General features: G+C 38.7%; 2 long non-coding RNA genes across 3 annotated transcripts in view; one reads left to right on the top strand and one right to left on the bottom strand.

The window, feature by feature from the left end:
• Nucleotides 1-23,873, bottom strand: part of LOC117801540 — a 234,376-nt gene that overhangs the window by 116,121 nt on the left and 94,382 nt on the right. The gene's annotated exons all lie outside the window — the stretch shown is intronic.
• Nucleotides 3,231-23,873, top strand: part of LOC109489700 — a 220,235-nt gene continuing 199,592 nt past the window's right edge. Inside the window, exons 1-2 of the long non-coding RNA XR_002142767.2 lie at nt 3,231-3,317; nt 5,490-5,602. This is a non-coding gene — a long non-coding RNA (uncharacterized LOC109489700). The remainder of the gene's footprint in view (nt 3,318-5,489; nt 5,603-23,873) is intronic.

Genomic DNA, 23,873 nt, shown 5'->3' with positions numbered 1-23,873 from the left:
TGTAAGAAACCAATCGGGTGAGTCTGCAGTCAGGAATGGGAGACTCATTTTGCAGAAAAAACAGTTGTTACTGTAAGAAATCACAAAGGGTTTCAGTTCTGTATTCATCATTGTTTAGGCTTCCTTATCACATTCTATCCCTTTGAGGATGCCCTTGGTGTGCACCTTACTGAACTTGGCCTGAGTAAGAATGTCTGGGCTTAGACAGGTAACACCGTGCTGGCTTTGCTTAGGTCTTGAGCTCACTAGAGAAGACTCAATGCCAACCAATCCCTCTATCTCCAATGCTCAGCACAACACGTGGCCCATAGATTGGGACAAGAGTAACCAAATAAGGAAGACTAGAGAGTAATGTAGGCATACCTGTAATGTCAAACCAAATTTTGACCATGGTAGTAGACTATTGGAGAACTCATTTTAGTGCATGGACTTTAGGGTTAAAAAAATAGATTTCAGTTCTGAAAACATATGGCCATGGATAAGCAGACTTGAAGTCTCAATTTCCTCATCTGCATATTAGGGTTAAATCTGTAAATAATGGATTTATGACAAAAAGGAAAGAGGTCTAGAGTGAAGATTTGTTTGACCACATCAACACCAATGATTTTGCTAAAGTGAAAAAAATAAGATCTAAAAATTTGGTTCTTAATTAAAAACTGCTTTGATGATATTCTACTATGTGTTTTCCTAAATCTTAATATGATAACAAGAATGAAGTGATTCAAGAAAAAAACATTTTTCTTTGTTTTCCCAAGCACTTAATACAGATTACACATAAGCCTTAGTCTGGGTTCTTTCTACAAAGCATAGCATATAGGGGATGGGTACGGAAGAACATGCAAATAAAAAAGTCAGGACAAATAAAGCTTATTAAGAAAAATCTGTTTGGAACTTCCTGATTCTATCCATTTATTAATATTCCTGCAAATAATGTGTATAATTTTCATTGCATTTTGGTAAAGTGCTGGAAGAGAAACAGGAGGAAAGGAGCAAAGATTTGTGGGACTTGTCCTAGGAGAGTAGCAGGCAGACCAGGACTAGACGGAAAAGTCACCCAGGGGGATTAATTCATTTCTAACAGTACTAGTATTGGATGGAGAGGCTTTTTTTTTTTTTTTTTTTACAAAGATGAGAGCACAAGGTACACTTTGAAACATTTAAAAGCTGAAAGAAACAGTAGATGTTTTGTCTCTTGGAAAATTTAACAGAATGATAGCACACACTCACCAAATGTTTTGCAGAGTACCCTTCCAAATAGAAGATATATATTAAGCACACCAGAATGGTTATCTATTTGGGGGAGAGAAAATGGGGCCCAAAGGGAATAAATACATACATTTGAGGGGTCTTGTCCAGACCACTGGTGATTAAATCGACTCTCTGCACCTGGGGTCCAACAGAAACCAACCACCAGCACCAAAACAACGAAACTGAAACACGGTGTGAGTATGTAGGGTTCTCAGGGGAGCCCTTTTCATTTCCTACACCGGGGAATGATGCTTCAGGCTATGGAGTGCCTAGGATTCCCAGGTGCAGGTATGAGTGAATGAATGTGTGTGTGTGTGTGTGTGTGTGTGTGTTCCTTTATGAGACTGAATTTTCATCAAGACAGATGGAGCCTGAGAAAACTGCTGCCTTTGAATACTCTGGCTTTCTTGAGTCAGGATATTCCCTGCCCAAACATAGCCTTTCCTTTCAATAGGAGCTCTCCTTAACTTTCCCATGGTTTTGTATGTGGAATGTGCGTGTGTGTGTGTGTGTGTGTGTGTGTGTGTGTTTGTAAAGGACAACGGCACACCAATTCAAGACCCACTCACTGTAAGGGTTAAAATGGTGCTGCAGCAAAAATACCCAACAACAATGTGTACCCCATTAAAAGGCAATGTGATAAACAGTTGCTACAAGCTTGAAAAATCTGCCTCCTTTACCAGGGTGAATGGGTTGGAATCCATCCACAGTGAATAAAAAGGAAAGGATGTGGGAACGTGGCTGAAATGTAAGATAAAGGGAAATAAAATACTATTTTTCAAAAAGAAATGTATAGGGATGCTGATGGAGGCACCCAACCAGAAATATGGATCATTCACTTAAAAATCAGAAGATCTAACTTTTATAAATCTGTGTGTCTCAGTTACCTTCTGCCAAAGGGATAAAAAGATCACGGTCATAAAATATCTCAAATATTGCACTATATTTTCTATGTTCTATATTCTTGACCTTTTAGCTACCTATCAGCTGCATGTTTGATCAGTTTCCAATAGCCCCACAAATATGCCTCGAGGCGTGCCTGTGTTGGTGAGCTCACACACTCAGTCTTTCTGCTTCACCTTATGACCAAGTTTCCCTTCTACTGTTCGTTTACTGAGAGATTCACAAGTTTAAAAAAAAGAAACATTATCCTTAAATAATTATGCCAAAGGCTGTGATCCATCCAAACTCACGTGCAAACAAGGCTGGGCCTGATCTGTGCATTTTTGGGCACTGGGCAGCAGCTGCTTGTCATCTACCTTCGCTGGAGCGTTTTCTCATTGATTGCATTCCTTCTTTTGACTCTTTCATCATAAAAGAGACAGAAGAAGAAAGAAAGGGAGAGAGAGAAGGAGGGAAGGACAGTAAGAGGGAGTGGGGGGGAGGGGGGTAAGGGAGGGGAAGAGGAGAGGGGAGAGAGACAGAGAGGGGGAGGGAGAGAGAGAGGAGGCCATCGTTAATACCACAGCCACTTCACACTGCTTATAGACTAATGTGCATCATCGTGCAGGTCAGGGAGGGCACAGCCCATGACCAAAGTAAAAACGCACCTGTCTGCCTCACTTCGGTGGTGTACAACCAGTGCCACCTGAGCACGGGTAGTCTTGTCAAACTGTATATTTTGGCACAATTCTTCTAGTTTCGGTAGCTTAAAGAAGAGAGACATCTCTGTCATATGCAGCATTCGATGCAGGAAATGAGAAGTGACACTTAGAGCAGCAGTGAAACCTTTACAAACTCAAGGGGACTTCTGTGAGTGTCTAGAAGTCAAGATATTAAGGCAGAGAGTGATACAGCATAGAAGTTTTCACGAACAGTTATACTTAGAGAAATATTGAGCTAGATATATATATATTGGTACAGGATAGATTTTCTGAAAGATAATACAACAATAGCTTTCAACTTTAAAATTGTCTTGCTCCAACATAATCACTTGACATTAGCCTTACCGACATTTTTCTGGGTCTATCTCCTCAGGCAAGAGAAACAAAACCAAAAACAAACTCTTGGGACTACATCAAACCGAGAAGCTTTTGCACATTGAAGGAAGCCATCAACAAAAGATAAAGGTAACCTACTGAATGGGAGAAGATATTTGTAAATGATATATTTGATAAGAGGCAAATATCCAAAATATATAAAGAACTCATACATCTCAACACCAGAAAAATCCCAAGTAATCTGATTAAAAATGAGCAGACGATCTGATAGACATTTCTCGAAAAAAGACAAATGGATGGCCAACAGACACATGAAAAGATGCTCAATATCACTCATTATTAGGGAAATGCAAATCAAAACCACAGTGAGATACCACCTGAAATCAGACAGATGGCTAGTATTCAGAACACAAGAAATAACAAGTGTTGGTGAGGATGTGGAGGAAAAGGAACCGTTGCTGCACTGTTGGTGGGGATGGAAGCCTGGCAGCCACTGTGGAAAAGAGTGTGGAGGTTCCATAAAAAATTAAAAATAGAATTATCATATAATCTAGCAATTTCACTTCTGGGCATTTACCCAAGGAAAAGGAAAATACTAATTGAAAAGATATATGCTCCCCCCTGCCACGTTATTGCAGCATTATTCATAGTAGCCAAGGTAGGGAAGCAATCTAAGTGTCCACTGATAGATGAATGAATAAAGAAGATGTGGTATATATATATACATATATATATATACGTATATATATATATACACACATATATATACGTATATATATATATACACACACACAATGTTGTACACACACAAATAGAATATTACTCTGCCATAAAAAAGAATGAAATCTTGCCATTTGTGACAATATGGATGAACCTAGAGGGTTTTATACCAAGTGAAATAAGTCAGACAGAGAAAAACAAATACCATATGATTTCATTTATATGTGAAATCCAAAAAATGAAAACAAAAACCAAAAACAGTGTCCTATTTACAGAGAACAAACTGGTGGTTGCCAGAGGGGAGGAAGATTAGGGGGATGGGCGAAAGAGGTGAAGGGAATTAAGAGGTACAAAATTCTAGTTATAAAATAAATAAGTCACAGGGATGAAAAGTACAGCATGGGGAATACAGTCAATAATATTGTAATAACTTTGTATGCTGACAGATGGTAACTATACTCATTGTGGTGAGCACTGTGTAATGCACAGAATTGTTGAATCATTATGCTGTACACCTGAAACTAATATAACATTATATGTCAACTGTACTTCAATAAAAAAATGGCTTGCCACAGAACCAAAAATCTATTTCTAAAAAATTATTCTAAAAGAAAAGAAGAAAGTTAGTATGATGTAGACATATTTATAATAGCACATTTTTAAAAAGTCCAAAAATAGGGGAGTAGTCAAATATTTTTACATCCATACAATGAAAGATGTAGATTTAAACAACCATGTTGTAAAAAGGTATTTATTCTGGGGGAAAAATGGTCATAAAATATTAACAATTGAAAGATGTGGCCTGTACGCTGTTTGAATACAATGTTTATTGTGGAAAATAGAAATGGAGAAGCATCTGGAAGGGTAGGAAGAACATTCAGCAAAATGTAAAATATTATTTTTCTTCCTGTATTTTAAAAATATTTTCCAAGTTTTTTTCTGAGTGCTTTCTTATGTGATTAGATACCATAATTGTTACTAAAAAAGACTCATTGATATTCAAAGCCTTTCTCTGAGTCCAGTGATTTGCTTAAACTCAGAGGTAGTGTTACACATGCTGTTCTATGGGTACTGGGATAGGAGCATCCAATGGAAAGACCCGTGAGGCTATCTCAAGCTTGCACTACCTGGGGATCATCGTGTAAAACAACAAACTAGAAAGTGCTATGATCCTAGGGAGGAACAGTTCTCCCCACGTTTTCCATCTTGTCTGACACCCATAACCAGAGGCTCATACTATAATATAAATGTTAACAAACTATGAGTTCATGAAATGAAAGGCACTATTATATTGCTGATAGTGAGGAGGGGGGGGTCCAAGTTTAAATTACTTTGGCAATCCTAACCCTGTATTTCCTGATTCTGATGCAAGTGAAACCTCAACTTTCTCATATTACAATGGTTTATATAATATATTTATAGATATGCATAGAAGTATATGATAAAACAGAGCTTTATGGTCGGAGTAAGTAAGCAGCTGGATACCACTTTGTTTGATTTGTCCAGAAGAGTGGAAGTTCAAACATAAAATGGAATGACTACCCCTTTGTTCAGCTATCACAGACTGTTTCTTTATCACAGTCACATGCAATCTATTGGAAAACGGAGAGGCAATAACAAACACAGCACTAAGCTCCATTCTGACAAGTCCTGCTCCAGCGTATAATCCCTACATTGGTATCTCTGGATTCAAGGTAAGGGGAACAGCTTCCTACGGTCTGCTTTCTCTTTTATTGCATAGCGATGGCTTAACGCACATTCAAAATAAATACTCATAGGGACACTCACACACGAAAGCTTTCCATGTAATCCCATCCTGGCTGTGGCAGTGAAGCACCTGACAGATCTGTACTCCCAGACCTGACCCAGCAGCCCTTACAACCAGGGTGTACAAATGGCTTGCCTCCACTGCCTGTTGCCTCCGATTCCGAAGGAATAGATGACCAAAATGATGAAAACAAATTTAAGCCTTTTGTACAACGAAGTGAAAATGTGTTTTTACAAAATAATTGCTACTCGATTGATACTGGAGAGGAACCCTCTTAAGTGAGTCAAACAAGAACCCCAATGAAACCCTGGGAAATGTTGAAATTTCAGACTCTTCTCATCACATTTCTGATTTCACACAATAAAAAGCATGACTCTGCTGAGGCTACATATCCTTGCATTGATTGCTAGATAGCAGAGAATGGCTGTTAAGTGTTATCGGATTACCTTACACTTGCAATGTTTGCTTGATCGACAATTTGACAGCTGGCATACTGAAATATATTCTGCTTAGCAACTAATGTTAAGCAGGAGAAAAATTTCCAACTATGTCATGGCTGTGAAAACAGGTGCAGGGTATCCAAAAAAATTTTTATTCCGAGAAGAAGACAAAAGTGGTCTTCAAATGAACAGCTTGAACCTAAAGGATGTGATTTCATCTAATAATAAAAGCAAATAAAACTTCTTATTTCTAAAAGTTGTATGTTTTCCAACAAAAATAAACTTACTTTCAGCTACCAGGGCAAACTTAACTAATTGAGTTAGAATTATTTTTCTTCCAGGATTGCTATTTAAGTCTAAAGACACTTTTATTATCATTAGAGTAATCTGTGTTATAGTCTAATACCTCTGTACTAGTGGTGGTAAACTGGGTTGTACAGTCTTTTGAAATGTTACCCAAGCATAAACTGTGGAAAGAGTGAAGTAAAATAGGAAGACATTTTAACCTTTTTTTATCTTTCATATTTTGATTTTTTTTGTATATTAGACTCTTTAATTTTAGACTAATGAACAAAATGAATAATGGTCATATCCTCAAAGAAACAAGAAACAGGAGATTTTGGGACTTTTCATGACGATGTCTAACACATACTAGAAGCCTGAGTTAGGGTAGGAGGCAGTTAAGTTCTAGGCTTCAGATGATACGGAACATGTTAGGAGTGGTTTCTGCCACTAAGAGTTTGGCTTGTTCTTCTATTTGTATGTATCCCAAATGAAAGTCCTCATTCCTCACTGCACATCTACTCTTCCATTACCTCTGATTGATTGTGGAAACAATGGACTTTAATTAAAAAAGTAGGGTTTTTTGTTTGGTTAGTTGGTTTTTTTTGTTTTTGTTTTTTTAGCTAAAACTGTTTATAAGAAACCACAATCTGGTGTAGAAATACAAAACTCTATCTTTGGTTAGCTTGGAAATACTGGAACGATGTCTTTTCACTATTTAAACAACCCCGGAGGTCGTCAAAGGACTCTATTCCACATTAATCACCAGTCGATAAAAATAAAATACTATTTTGTTTTTTTCCCCTGCTATCTTCTATCTGACTTTTTTCAGATTTTTTCTCCCCAAAAGTTATTTAGTTTTGACTCAAATAGAGTGATCAGCTTGGTACAGCCACTCCCAAAGAATGATTCATTCATTTAGCGGCCTCTGTCTTCTTCCAGGCAACTTATGACAAACAAGTGTGTGGCTTCTTTTCTATGCTCTTCCTGAACCTCCCAGTTTGGTGTGAGAACACAAGGTGGAAGATGAGCCTGGAGTGCATCTTCTCCCACTCAGAGGTGCACAGCCGGGAAAGAAAGCAGAAAAGTTGTGCTCACAGACCACACAAAGTACTCCCCACCAGGCTGCAGCTGTGCAAGCCAGCAATCCTTCCCTCGGCACCTAAGGCACATCTTTCATAGTCTAAGAATAGATGTGCTTACATTGATCAAGAGTGGGGGAGGCTGACAGAGCTAGCCTCATATGGCTAGGGCTCAGATGCATAAAGATGTCAAGAGATCTGGTTTTAATTGAAATGCAAGCATTTACCATGTGGTTTTCTACACACAGGGCAATTTTGCCTTATATGGTCAGTAGCATATGTTTTGGCAACACACACACACACACACACAAAACCCAAAATAAAAACAGTGAACATGAGTTGTAACAATAACTTATCAGGGACTATAGGAAAGAATTATATCCAGTGAACATTACATAAAATATGATATTTATATTTTTGATTGTTATACAGATTTAACATGCTAACTAAAAAAAAAAAAAAATCATTCCACAGTTGGTTGCTATTTTATTCACTTGGAGAGAGGTGATTTTCCTACACACAGATTTCCTTGTGATTGATATGTTAACAACGGATAAAACACTTTGGTGTTTTCGATTACTCATTTGGCATTAGGATAACTTCTTTGAGAAAGTCCAAATAGTAAAACAAAACTGCTATAATATTTTCATGATCATGATACCATAAAGTAAACACTGAGAACTGACTCATGATTTAACTGATGTAGAAAGATCAAAGAAGAGCCATATCATAATTTAACCTGAAGTGAAGGTTTGTGTGGTGATAAAAATTAGGAGAGCAGGTCAATCCTAAAATAAAATTTATTTAGACTCTTTCTCCCTTTCAAGGTTTACAATATAAAGCCTTTATTGGATAATTAGTCCAGACGCCAACTTAGAATAAAAGCCAAATTCCATTAGGAAACGGTACTTGTTTTTTTATTTCTAAGAGGTCATCTCTACCTTCTCTTGTCAAAATGTGAGACCTCCATACTTGCAAAGTCGCTGTGGCATACGAAACTGAACTGAAACTTGGTAGTTCTGTTGTTGTGTTTATGTGGTCTCTTAGTAAGAACTTTTTTAAGGAAAGCATATGGCAAGATAAATACACATTTGTAGAGTGAAAAACTTCTGGCATTATTATTGGTAAAGAAATAGACCCTTGAATAAAGCAGTTTATGCCTATGCCCCAACAAGAGACAAAATTTATAGTTGAGGCAGTACCCTTCATACCTTGTACTGCTTAAATTCCACCGGGCCTGTGGCCACCCACTTTGCCTAGACATAAAACAGGCTACAGAAAGACAGAAGGTGATAGATGTACCAAATAATTATCCTACCTATCTGCATATTGTTGACTAATTTGTTGATTAATTAAAAGCTGTGTACAAGGATCGTTGAGATCCAAGTCTGGATGAACTCGATATTCAGCTTCTGGGAGGTTGTGAGAACACGTTCTAGATTGTTCTCACACCAGATGGCAGGTGCTTTCCTGAGAAAATTTATTGTTGGCCCAGCAGAATTCAAAGCACCTTTGGGAAGGCCCATCTCATCTGGGTGACACTTGTCAGACTGCCAGCCAGGGCAGTGGAGAGGGGGATAGATATATAGTTACTGACCCAAAAGAATTATAAAATCGAAGTCTTCCTTAAGCTTGGCCACTGTGTGACTTGGATATAGACCCCTTTGCCTCCTTTGTCCAAGGAAGAAGTGAAGACCCTAAGTGTCAGAAGTTGTCACAGACCAGAGCAAAGAGGCTCACCAGATAAAGGCCAGTAAAACCCAGCTGCAAGCAAACCGCCTTCCCTCATGGTTAGTGCAGAGCTTTGGGACAGCCACCTCTCTTCCCAGTTATCCTCTGATGCCACAGAAACCTCAATACTATCTAGTTCCTCTTGGTCACCTCACTTTTAGGTACCTGGATTTTGTTTCTGGAATCTGGTCCTGTTCAATCACTGGATTCTTATCTTTAAAATTCACTCTTGAAATCATTGATTCCCTGGCAACAGTTCCCTTCTGACCACGTCACCTTAGAATCCTGTCCCTGGATCCTCTTCTGACGGCCTTCTTTCCAAAGTTCTGTTTCTCACTGACTGCCACCTAATCTGGCACACACACAAAAACAGGAGTCGGAGCCTCCACGGGGAACTCCCATGCAGGCCAAGGCCTGGCTTGAACCTCTGGCTGGATGTTCACGTGAGGTCTCAAACCGCACATGGATCACGTCGATTCAACAAAAGGAATCTGTGGGAACGAGCCGGGCGTCCAACAGCAGCCGCATGGGGAAGCGAACGTTCCAGCGCTCCTCAAGTTACACGAGTCTTGGAGTTCCGGGGGCATGACAGCGAGGGAGTATGTGGGAGGCAGTGTGTGTGCTGACGATGAGTGTGTCTGAGTGTGAGAGCAAAGAAGTAAGTGAATGACCATGAGCAGGTGAAAGTGAAAGCATGTGTGAGTGTGTGTGTGTGTGTGTGTGTACAAGTGGGAAATAAACACAACAGGAAAACGTGGTAGCAAGGTCTGAGACACGTGGTATGCCACAGGATCTCTTGGCGCAAACTGACGCAGGCTCTAGGTCAGCTTCTGTTACTCTTTCACTGGGTGATCCAGAGAAGCCACTTTCTGTCTTGTGGATCACAGTTTTTAATACTTGAAAAATGGGTATATGAAAAGTACTATAAACTCCCTGTACCATAAAAAGTATCCCCAAATTGCCATCCTGATTCCCTACTACACATTAGAAGGTGAACATACAGCTGGAGAAAGGAGGCTACGATTGAGAAGTGCAAAGGCAGGCTCAAGCCCCCTTGTCACACACTTTTTTGGGTCAAAATAGTACAGGAATAGGGGCACCTGGGTGGCTCAGCTGTGAAGCATCTGCCTTCAGCTCAGGTCATGATCTCAGGGCCCTGGGATCAAGCCCTACATTGGGCTCCCGGCTCAACGGAAAGCCTGCTTCTCCCTCTCCCACTCCCCTTGCTTATGTTCCCTCTCTCGTTGTCTCTCTCTATCAAATAAAAAAAAAAAAAACTTAAAAAAAATAGTACAGGAATAGAGACTGAAAGATTACTGGTCCACCTTGGGTGAGAAGAGGACATCTACAGGGTGATGGTAAGAGGAACACAAGCACACTGGTGTTTCTCCGTGGGTCTCTTGGTCTGGAACATCTCCCTCTTAAATCCTTCTGAGACCCGGGCATGGACATAAACCCCTTGCCTACTGCTTTTAAAAAGTGCCTCGACGCTTTAATAGAAAGAATTGTGTGGGCAAGAGATGGTGCACACCATCTTAATTTGAAAGTAAATGTTACATGTCCCTGAGTGGCCTCCATTAATTATAACCAAGAAAACAAGCTCGGAGCACCTCATTTCTCTCGCTGACTGTATCGATGGCTTCCCCAGACTTCTACATAGAAGGCAGGCCCAAAAGGCAACAAACATTAGGCAATCCTCTCTTTTCAGGCTGCTAAAAATAAATCAGTTTAACTGCAGTGCTATCTAAAGACTCAAACCAAAACCAGAGACAAATGTAAATGTCACCCCTTTTAGTAAACAATCATTAATAAGTTCATACTTCTCCAGTCTAACTCAGACTGGGTAATGGCATGATCAATTTATAAGCAACGTAGATGAAAGAACGAGGCAGATTTGTAAAGCAAATATACTGGCGAGTCATAACCCAGTATCCCCATGAACTGAAACTCAGACCATTAAAACAAGAAAGGACTCTAGAGATGAACCGGAATAAGTAAGATGAAGATCTAGGGGACTGAGGCCCGGAGAGGCAAAGTGGCTGCCACAGGATCGCCAGCAGTTTAGGGCTGAGTGTCAGTTTCTGTCTCCCAGATTGACGCCTTTGCTACTACTGTCTGCTATTTGCTATATCCTTATGCTTTAGAAAAGTCAACTATCTTCCCAAGGTTGAGTTTTAAAGTAGAAATTACTGTGGCACTTTCAGTGTTCCTTTTTAAAGTTCCCTCTTTGGATTTGACATCTATTTTCACGGCGGGATTTTCCACCTGCCCTCTCTTCCTGACCACAGACTCGCACACTGACTGACGCAGCCCCCTAGCTCCTGTGCTCCTCTTCCTCAGCCTTCCTCTTCCTGAAACTCCTGCTTTGCTCTCTCCCTTAGCGTCCGATTGCCCCCTTTTCTCTGCAGTCACACGGGAGCATCTCCAGCTCCTGAAATCTCCGCAGCACATCTCAGCTGCTCTGACTTCGAGTCATCCACTTCTGTGGTTTTCAAAGTGTGGTCCTCAAGACAGCAGCATCACATCACCTGCGAGCTTGATAGAAATGCAAATTCTCAGGCCTCAGACCGGACCGGCTGTCCCAGAAACTCTGGTGGTGTGGCCCAGCAATCATGTGACTCTGACCTCTACCCAAGTCTGAGAACCACTAACCTACCTTACTTTCTGGCAGCATGAGTTCAAAAGCAAGAGCTCTGTGTAGGACTGCCTGTGTCCAGATTCTGCTTTCTGGCTGTGTACTTTGGATAAATTACTTATACCCTCTGTGCTTTATACTCCTCATCTGCAAAATGGAGATACTAGAGATTTTGCCTCAGAGATTGGTGGCTGGCGATGAAATGATACAAGATTTGTACGTAATGTACTTAGCACAGAGCAAAACCTTGGAAATGCTAAAAAATATCAGCACTTAGTATTTCATAAGATAGTTCTACTCACAATATATGAAATGTGAGTCACTTTTCTTTCCATGTCATACTCTTATGAAACTTGTAAACAAATATTAATCGATAGTGAAATCACGTTACTTAAGAACGTAAATTACATTCTGAATTGGATCTTGATATTATCAATTTCTATGAAATAACTTTCATGTTTGCATTTAGAATAGTTATATGAATATTCATTTTCTATATCTCAACAATTAATAAAAATGATGATGTAATATCACTCAAAAGAATCAGTTTGGAGAAAGCTATTGCACTGCCACGTAGGAGTAACCCCAGAAAAAGCTTTGCAAGTTTGTTCTTGTAGCAGCTGATATCCGTAAAGGAGAACACGCATACGTTTGTTGCTAATAATAAAGCACCCTGGTCTTTCAGTCCAGGACAACTGTAAACTTGTCTGTGCAGGATGTCCCTCAGGCAAAAAGTGAGCTCAACAGATGGAACAGGACCCCACAAGCAACTCTTCAAATCGGAATCATGCATTATTCTTGCATGTAAATATTTCATATTGATTGATATGACTAAACAGCACTTATAATTGTAGCAATTCTTACAATTATCATACAGAAATGAATTCATAGTATTTTATGTATAAAATGGCCCTTCTGTATATATTTCAAAAAATATAGTGAAAGTTGGGAAATCTCTTTAGCCCGTGTGCTAAAGTGTATTCATCTCCCTCCCACGCAAGTCTCGAACCCCTTTAAATACCATACATTTGTAATAAAAAAAAAAATCAAAATGCTAAAAACATCCTTGCTCTCACTCCAAAGAGTAGTGCCCTTAACTGGCAGAGAGCTTTATATGTGATATCTACATTTAAAATTAGTTATTACTTCCTAGTATAATCATTTAGTTAATGGATATTGCAATTTTAAAACTCACATTACTTGGAATGTATGTATGGTGTATGGTCCCGGGGAAATGGCTCAAGCCAAGAGTGAAAACAGAAAGCCCGCCCAGAAGGGACCTTTTTAAAGGCAGGCCAAAAACTGTATGTGCATCGTGTTTTCTGGCAAGTCACTGGCAAAGTCCTCAGCTGTGAATATCCTGGACATAAGGTTATGCAATTGTGGTTAGGGAAATATGGTGGTTGTTAATTTAATTCCTAGGTGACCCAATTTCTATTCATATAAAATATGCTTTGGGATAGTCTTTGGGAGACTACTTTGACTTTGGTTTAAATGGAATTTCCTTGCCTTTCATGCCATTTCAAATTTTCACTAAGAGACAGAAGAATTCTATGAAACAAGTTGCTTAAACAGGTAGAAAATATGTAGGTAAAGTTTTACAGTGTATCAGCAAAGGTTAACATGCAGCAGTTCAGTACAAGGAATTCTAGGACAAGAAAAGGAACGTAATGGAGTAGAGCCATAGAAAATCCAGCGTAAAAATCAGACATGCGAATGCGAGGTGCTCAGCTTGGAGGACACACTTACAAGCACAGTTCTCTGAGTTCTTTCTCAGGTGTCATCATTTTGGCCCTGAAACCACGTTGTCTAGTGCTAGGGAGGAGGTCTGGAAATCAGAAATCCTCATTCAGGGCCAGAGGCACTTACTAAGATGTCCACAATTCTCTTTGGCCCTGTTCTTCCCTGGGATTAATCATAATGAATTTTCCTAATAATCATCTTGGAATAAGGAATCTGTACTTGCATTCCCATTGTGAAATAAATCCTTAAAAAAAAAATAACAGCATCACTGTTAAGATTGAAACACTGAGAGGATAACGGAATCAAACGCTAAAAGAGCTCTGCTATAAAAGAGTAGATTTACCAAAACGAAGAGTGCCAGACAGGCTTGATGGCATTCTCAATAGAATTAAAACCGTGAGCACAATGAATGTACCTTAACACACATATATTTATATTTTTGTAATGTATTTGATAGAGTTTCTCGATAAATCTTATTTGCCAACCTCATTAGCATTGGCTTTGCTGTGTGCTCTGTCACATGGACTGAGAACTGGCTGGAAGACAAGTCCTAATGATTCAGGGCAACGTGTTGACTATAGGGTCAGCTGGAGGTCTGGTTTTGTTTAATGTCTTTATTAACGATCTGGAAGAAAGAGTAAATAATTCTTGAATGAAAGAATATTTAATGACCGGCACATGGGCTAACCGGAGAACATAATGGAGTTGAAGCATAGAAGCACCAGGCCCAAGCTCGCTACCGACTTGAAGGAGGCGTCCCTCGACCTTTCCGGGTCTGTTTCCCCTTGTGGGAAATGGAGATAATGGTGCTCTCGTGAGAAAACAAAGATAAGATTTTACGATTTCAAACACAAAGTATGATAATACTCCCTCTGATAATATTTAGTGCTTATCTACTGCTTAGAAGTCACTTTATATGGCAGGACTTAGAGTAAAGGCCTGTGTCAGGGAGGAACAGAACAACCTTGTCGAAGGACATGTTTGGAGGACACGTGGCTAAACACCCTGGTAAAGGGCTTTGTGAGTAGTTGGAGGAAGCTTAGGGAGAATAGGAAGTTAAAGAATACCCACAGACTCTTCAGTGGAAAACTACATAGCAGGGTAAGGGATGGGGCAGAAGAGGGGAAAGCTGTCTTGCTGTATTTGAAGATGGGGCAGAGGGATGAGAAGGAAGCCCAGGGAGACCTCCCATACCTCCCCCTTTTTTTCCCCTCTGGTCCATGGAGACTATGCACATAGAAGATATATTCACACCCAAGTACTTATAAATTGCTGTTCAGTTTTTATATCAAAATTTTGAGCTGTTTAAAATCACAGGTAGAAGTCAGTAGATGACTTCAGATCAAGGCTTCAAAGTGGTTATCTTGGCAGAGTCACTTCTAGTCTGATGCAGTGTAGTCTGGGAGAACCAGCTTTCTCAGTTTACGAAGGGGGAAATGAGCTATGGGTACTTTAGAATTTCATTTCACAGAAAAAAAAAAAAGGATTTCATTTTACAATTTCTAAGAGTTTGGCTTATTTTTTTCATGAGTTGTTTTGAGTTCATTTATAATTTATATCCTGCCCATTTCCAAAAAACAGTTTGAAGATTTTATTTCAAATTGTGTTTCTAGTGAAGATTGAGGCAAAAAACTTGAGAGTCCCTGATGTGACTGGAGGGGTCTCATCAGCAACATTCTTATAGAAATCAGACTACAATTCACCCCACCCTCTTCCTTAGAGCAGTGTTCTTTATATGAAGCCACAGATTTAATTTATTTGGGAGACAGATAAAATGATGCAAAAGAGGGTAAAAATTTGATAGAACACTTCCTGTTCTATCCTGAGCTTCTCAAGATTTTGCTTCCTCACACATGCTAAGAGCTCTGTTAAACATAGTCAGAGGAGCAGCTGGAGAAACAAGTGGAAAAACAATAGAAACTTTAGACGAAGACCAAAGAGGCACATTAGGATCCTTGTTACATATGAATCCTTTTCTGGTGGTATCTGAGCTGCTGGAAGGCAGACCCATCACTCACAGAGCATTCTTAGTCTTTATCCATGTCATTCCTAGAATTAGAGATTTCAAGATTAATTTGATGTTTATCTAGAAGACATGGGACACAATTTAAGTTAGTGTATGTGGGAGGATAGGTAGGAGGAAAAAAATCCCAGGAAAGTATTCAGGAAGAAAACCCAAAAACTCACTGAAGAAAAAAAAAAAATTGTTATGGAATAACATGGAAAAGAACCAAGATTAAAAAAAAAAAAGGCCTTAAAGACTACTATTAAATAGGCTATAAAATGATGAAAACACTTTGAAAAAGTAAATCTAAGTGATCATTTGGGGCCTAATTTTACTTTGACTAAATATCATGGTTGTTTTAAAATATTTTTGGGTGTGCATTTTGTGTCTGAGATGATTTTGCCATTTCAATCAATTTTCTCTAAGGATAGCTAATGTTTTGTTCTCTTCCTTTCCTGACAGGCTGTGGCTTATGTATCTTGATTAATCTGCCTTCCTCTTCATTTTTTTAAAAAATTTAATGTGGAATAGTAAAAAAAAAAAAAATCCATCAAAAAGAGTTCAGTTTGTGTTGCATATTGGTACTCAGGAAATTCTGTCCCAATGACACTGGCAGGAACATGGTATGGCCACCCCCTCGGATTCGGGTTCCTGAATATGGCGGGATTCAGGAGATCCCTCTCCACCTCCACTTGTCTCCATGAATAATCTCACATGAATTCAGCACTCACATATCTTTATGCTCCCAGGGAGCCTCAGAGGAGAGTAAGAATCTCTTTCGGACCAGAGCTTACCTCTTCACCATGGATGCTATGAGCTAAGCACTGTCCCTATGTGTGGACAGGGCTATGAGGGTAGAATTTATTTTTTCTTATCATAGAAGTCCTCATTTCTACTTCTTTCAGAGCCTAGCCACCCTTTAAGAAAACATTTAAAATAGGAACCATACTGAATATCCTCACCTCCCAATTTTAGCTCTTCCACTTACTAGCAGTGTGAATTGCAGGTAATTCTACACCTCATAAATGAGGACATTGTTGGGGCGCCTGGGTGGCTCAGTTTGTTATGCGCCTGCCTTCGGCTCAGGTCATAATCTCACAGTCCTGGGCTCATCCCTGTGCCTTGGGCTCCCTGCTCAGTGGGAAGTCTATTTCTCCCTCTCCCTCTGCCCCTTGACCCCTCCCCCACTCGTGCTCTCTCTCTTTCTCTCAAATTAATAAATCTTAAAAAAAAAAAATGAGGACATTACCCAGGGTTGGCTGTGAAAAGAGAAGCTAAAAGCCTAATACATCCAGCAAAGTGTCAGGCATATGGTGTGTGCCTGATAAATAGTAACTACTGTTATTAGGATAGAAATAAGTCTATTTTCATTGGTTAGCTTTTTTAGTTTTTTCCATAATCTTAGGTTTTATTCTATATTACTCTCAAGTTTTTAGAAAATTTTAACGTTTTTATATTGATGATTCAAATTTTTCATGACTTAAAATAATCAACCATATTTAAGCTTTTTTGTGTTGAAATTCTTATGGTTATTTAATTAGGTTTTAAAATATTTCATTAATTTCCTTTAAAATTTCATTTTCCATTTATTTTTCTACTTTCATTTTCCTTTTCTTCATTTCCTCTTCTACTGATGTATACATGTACGTGTATATGAATGAACAGATTTATTTTATGACTTGGTTTTCATAATAGAGGCTCATATGAAATGCAAGGCTGCATGAGTGGGTAATAGCTTGCCCTTATTATAAAGGGTTTCTCCAGCTGCTCCTCTATGTTTAACAGAGCTCTTAGCATGTGTGAGGAAGCAAAATCTTGAGAAGCTCAGGATAGCCCTGAGTTAACTCTCCCTATGATTAAATTTGCTTAAGGCATACGGAGTACTTATTCTGACCACAACAGCATAGTCTCATGACATTCATTAATTACACTAGCATTTTTATTTTCCAGTGCTGTTTTTGCTATTATTAATGCCATTTCCTGGCAAAATCAGTAACTAAAGACTTATTTGGAGAAACAGTACAAATGATTCATCTATGTTTTTCATTTATGTTTTCTCATTTGTTTATTAAAAACTAAATAACGTCTTATTTATTAATTTACCTATCCAACAAATGAAGTACGCTGTTGAAGAGATGGTTCCTGTACCAGGGCATCTACCATTTAGCTGTGTAGTTGTATGCTGACCCACATGTAACCACTAGCAATATGTGGTTACTTGCGCATTTAAAATGTAGCTAGTGTGACAAAGGAACTGAATTTTAAATTTTATTTAATTTTAATAACTTTCAATTTTAATACTTTAGCAGTATAAAATAATTTGCCATTAAATACTTTATTGTATGTACAATATATCATGAAGAATTTTTTTAAAGATTTTATATATTTATTATTTTAGAGAGAGAGATAGGGAGGGAGCTGGGAGTTGTAGTGGAGGGAGAGGAGCAAGTGGACTCCATGCTGAGGGCACGGAGGCTAAGGCGGGGCTGGATTTGATGACCCTGAGGTCAGGACCTGAGCCAAAATCAAGAGCCAGACGCTTAAGTGACTGAGCCACCCAGGTACCCCTCATGAATAATTTTTACTTTGCTACATGTTGAAATAATATTTTAGATTAAATTAAAGTATATTATTAAAATTAAATTCACTTTTTTTTTTTTTACCTTTTTTAATGGGGCTACTGAGAAGTGACATATGTAGTGTGCATTTTATTTCAATTGGCATAGGTGACCCAACATCTATGAAACAGGAGCAAAATGATACTGAAATAACATGTAAAATGTATGACCAGTTAGTAGAGATTTTAGGAATTTCTTTTTAAAAATTTAATCATTTTTCAGAAAGAGAAAAGAATCACTGAAACACATGCATTCATTTGAGCTGGAAAGTTGGAAAGAGTATCTGTAAAGAAAAAGAAAAACAAAGACCGAAATCCCAGGTGTGATAAAATCGCTAATCCAGCTGAGAGGAATTAGCATAGAACATTGATATTATAAGGTATCAGAGTTGGAAGGAGTTAAAGATTCTTGTCTAAACATTCACCCTGCGCAAGAAACTCTTTATTCAGTAAGCCTTCAAGAAGTATTTATTGTATGCCTACGGCATGTTAGGTATTGTTCTAATCTGCATGCTGGAGACACAACCACAAATAAGATGGACAAATCCTCACTCTTGCTACATTCTAGTTGAGACAGACAGATAATAGGCAACTTATAAATAAATGGGCAAAAGAAAGGACAGTTTCAGATTTTGATAGTACTAGGAAGAAAATAAAATGATGATGGGTATGGAGAGATGGAGGATAAAAGAAACCCCCGACAGCTAATTTAGATGTTGTGCCCAAGGACAGCCTCATGGAAGAAATGACATGGGAGCTGAAATTGGAAAATAAGACACTGTCAATGAAACTAAAGTCTGGGAGCAGTGCATTCAGCAGATGAACTGACAAAAAAAGCTTGAGGATGAATGCTTGGGGTGTTCCAGAAACGGAAACACTATTGTGGCTGGTGCACATGAGGGTGGGAACGGAGGCAGAAGCCAGATCGCATCTGACCTTAGAAGCCAATGTGATGGCTCTGGGTTTATAACACGTGCAATGAAAAATTGTTTAAGTGTTTTGATCAGGAGTATAATATGACCTGATTTCCTGCTGCTCTGTAGAGAATGGATTGTAGAGGAGAAGAGAACACTCCTCCAATATCCATGAACTGAAAATCATGCCTCCCTCTTTTGCATTCCTATACAAAATTATCTGTATGTCTCCTAGGGCACTTTTCCTTTCTCACCTTGTATTCTAATTATTCAGTTCAAGTCGTAGCTCTACTACTGGGGAAGAATTCAGTCTGATTCATCTTTGCCTTTCCCGTAGTCTCAGCACAGTGCCTTGAACATAATAAGCCCTCCATAAATATTTATTAAGTGAATGAATCATGGAATGGATGATAATTCAGACTCTGCTTGAACACTTTCAATGACAAGAAGGGCATAGCTTTATAAAGCAACCCTTTCCATTGTTAGGTGGTTCTATATGGTAAAAAAATGCTTTAAAATTGATACAAAATGGATATTTCTTTTATTTTCACTTACTCATCTTTATTCTTTCACTTTTCTGTAGAAGAGCAGAGAAGAAATAAATTTCCTCGCCCAAAAGATTATCTTTAACCATTGCTAATAGTGATTAGATTCACAAATGGTACATTTTTGCCATCCCAAATATTTCAATATTTTTAGACACATTTTTTACTTATTCTCCTCACCACTTCNAGAGAAGAAATAAATTTCCTCGCCCAAAAGATTATCTTTAACCATTGCTAATAGTGATTAGATTCACAAATGTTGCATTTTTGCCATCCCAAATCTTTTCAATATTTTTAGACACATTTTTTACTTATTCTCCTCACCACTTCCCTCAGTTTATACTTTAGTTTGTGATGATCTCCTTAAAATTTAATGCATCAAATCAAATATAATATACTACATGGATCTGAAGAATCAGAATATACTGAGTCTATAACTAACTTCGGTGGAGATTCATACAAGGATACATGCTAAACATTTTCACTAGCTTCATCAAAATATTGGTTCATATAAAAATATTTAATCACATTATTAAGATGTCTCAACTGGTTGGAAGTGATAAGTGGGTACTTCTATGACCCATTGCACCAAGCTTGTCAGTGGCTCACTGAAGCAACTGAAATTGGTAGGGTAGTGTCAGGAAGCATCTCACTGAGCACTCTGATGGTGTGTGACTTGAGTTAAAGTTAATAAATAACAGTGCTAAATTGGTAATGAGCATTATCTTTCTAAATCAAAGGTATGCACTTAGCAGGGCTCTTAATTCTCTTAATCTCCTACTTCTCAATTAAGGCTTTGTGAATTACTAAATATTAGATGGCTTCCACAATGTAGGCCAAGTCAGGGAGAAGGAAATTTTGGAGTAGAGGAAAGCTATTTGGAACAGAAAGTCCTTCTTCATAGCACATTTCATAGATAGGTGTTAATTGCACTTGCCTTCAGAGTTGGCCTGCCTCACAGAATTGTAATGTTGGAAGTAATCATAAAGACCACCTGCCAATCTATTTAAGAATTTCTTTTTTCAAACTGTAAGAAATGAACCATGAGCATTAGATCTACTACCGTTGATTAATTCAGGAATACCTTAAAGGATGAAGAGAAGAATGAATAAAATCTATGTGCTTTTTGTCTGAATGAATCATGATCCTTACCTCATGCGTCACATCCCCCTAGCTTCATCTAATTATCTCCCTTTTTTCTTTACCTTGATAGCTTCTACTCTTTTAAAATGAACTTTTAGTTTCTATTAATGTAAGTTGTCCTGAATCTTCTTTGGAATGAGGCATTCAGATTTTATCTTTCTCTTGACAGAAAAAACATGCATGAAACGGGTATCTAGTAACCTAGAAAATTTGAGATTGTCTAGAATTATTCTACTTTTTTTGCTTGTTCTGAGAGAAAATAGCTCATATTAATGATTCAGAAATAAGAATTATTAGCAGTTTGCCATTTGATCTCAATTCCATCTTGAGTGACAATAAACGTATTAATGTTTTTGCTGGATTTTTTTGATCTGCATGTTTCGTTATGAATTAATTATATCTTCTTATGTTCTCACTGACTAGACTTTTGAATATAATACTCTCAAAAATGTATTTCCCAAATCAATCTTTAGCTACATTAAAAAAAAGTTCCAATGTAAAACAAGTAAAATTTTGACGTAAAGTCAATATTCTCAAATATTTATAATTCTTTTAATGTGTTCACAATTAAAAATGGAACCTATTAAGTAAATATGTCAACGAGAAGGAAAACATTTTAAATAGAAACACTGTTTTGATCCTCTTGTGCCTACAAATAAATGGATGAGATATATATATATATATATATTTTTTTTTTCCCCCCAAGAATGTTAGGCAATGCTGTCTCCGTGAAAGTGAGGACCACTAATTGTTTAAATAACTGACCAAAGCCAGGGTGAGTGAACAAAATATAAAACAAAAACTAGAATGAACAAATCATATATAAAATTAATCTATGAAAAACATCTGAGAACTGCTGAAGGAACAAGAATTAGAATAGTTAATACTTCAAAAAAAAGAGGGAAATCATAGAGAGAGAGTCTGATATTCTGTATTCTGTGGCTGGATGTATATGATAATTCTTAGTGTAGGCTAGAAGATGAATACACAGGTTATGTACCAAACAGAAAACTGATGTCAGAAAAACCAGCAGAGCTTCTGGTAGAATGAAATATAGAGTGATAAAATTAGAGATTTAAAGGAGCTTTGAAAACAGAGCTGCCTCAATCTCAATTTATTTACCAAATTCTGAAACTATATAATGATAAAGGCTAAAAATGCAAGGAAAGAACTGTGAAAAGTAGAACAAAATTTGTATTGGTCTCTACTGCCAAAGAGACAGTGATTAAACTTTCCAGAGACAGAGGTCACAGCAAATGTACCATACTCTCAGATGAAAGCCCTGCAGTACTATGGCCTAAGAACAGGGTTATATTAAGCCTTTCCAAAGCTGAAACTCAGCCTCAACTCTCTGTTCAGTCAGTGAAAACTTGAATGTTATGAACTAAAATCAAGAGAAAAAGTGGAAAATAGAAACAGACTCAAAATGAGCCAGATATTGTAATTCGTAGATAAGAATTTTATAGTAACTATGATTCATAGGCTTAAGAAATAGATAGATAAAATAGAAGGAAAGTTTAAAAAAGAAAACTTCATTAGAGAATGAGAATCTACAAAAAAGAATCAACTAGTAATTGTCAAACTGAGAAGCACATATGGGCAAACAAGGACTCAGTAGATGGACTGGACTTCTGGGAAAGATGGCGGAGGAGGACCCTAAGTTCACCTTGTCCCATGGATACACTAGATAACATCCACATCAGTGTAAATAAACCAGAAAACCACCTGAAGACTGGCAGAACAGGCTCTCCACAGCTAAATGTAGAGAAGAGACCACATTTAAGAGGGTAGAAAGGGCAGAGACGAAGTTGGGAGCTAAATGGACCCAAGGGACTGTCCCCAAGAGGAAGGGATGCTGTGAGTGTGGAGAGGAGAGAGGACCAGAGCCTCACAGCAGGCACCCCAGGCATGAGGAGCCTACCCAAGGAAGACAAATCCCCATAATATTTGGCTTTGAAAACCAGAGGAGCTGAATTTCACAAGTTCTTACAATCCACAGGGCTTAAAAATCAGCGGGCTTGGCTTGAGAGAACCCTGAGCGCAAGAGAAAACTAAGTCTCTGCCCCTAAAGAAACAGCTAACAAACAGCTCCACAGAGATACAACATAGAAACAGCAGTTTGAAAAATGCCTGGGGTATAGAGGGGAAAGATCTGTATACTAATTTCAGAGTGTATGCTGGAAGGGCAGAGATCATTGGGAGACCTCTCCAGGAATAAGAGAGCTGGCAGGCACCATTTCACTCCTTCTCCCCACAATCTAGACATGTAGACACCTGTGAGAACCAGCACTCTGTCAATACTCTCCACCTAACTTGCTAATAGCCTGCCTCACCCCCATGTTTTGTTGTGGACCTGCTCCCTCCAATATGCCCTTGGCCAGAGCCCATCCAAAACAGTGCCACAAGCCTGGCATGGGGCAAAGCAGCCCCCACAGGCAGCAGCACCACTCTAAAGTGACTCTTTCTGGGGAGAGGGGAAGATAACCACACACACCAATTCCACTATCGACCCAGCAGTGGGATGGGGCAGACATCTGGTCTGACTGCAGGCCCCACCCACCCATAAAAGCTTCTCAGGGGACAATCCAGGGAAAGTGCCCTGCAATTCCATGCTACTGCATCTCTGGAAAACACCCAGTCTGACTCAATCCAAGTCCAAGGTGACCCCAGACAGGCCCACTAACAACACAGGCAGCAAACCCTGCCCACAGCAGACAGAGAGAGCCTCTGCAGACAACTGGACTGAAGGCAAAAGTGGCTCAGCCACAACAATAGGGCACATGCAACACACATAGGAGACACCCCTGAAGCACCAAGTTCTGGTGAACTGGGGACAATGTGCTACAGGGCACTGCAGGACCTTTTCTTCATAAGGCTACTACTTTCAAGAGAAGCAGATGTAGCTGAGTTTCCTAACGCATAGAAAGAGACACAGAGAGTTAGACAAAATGAGGAGACAGAGGAAATAGTCCCAAATGAAAGAACAGGACAAAATCACAGCAAGAGAGATAAATGAAATGGAGATAAGTAATGTCTGAGAGAATTGAAAGTAATGGTCAT

The sequence above is a fragment of the Ailuropoda melanoleuca genome, chromosome 3 (genome assembly GCF_002007445.2).
Source record: "Ailuropoda melanoleuca isolate Jingjing chromosome 3, ASM200744v2, whole genome shotgun sequence".
Classification (NCBI taxonomy): domain Eukaryota; kingdom Metazoa; phylum Chordata; class Mammalia; order Carnivora; family Ursidae; genus Ailuropoda; species Ailuropoda melanoleuca.
The sequence above is the reverse complement of the archived record's forward strand: the minus strand, read 5'-3'. Positions and strand labels throughout refer to the sequence as shown.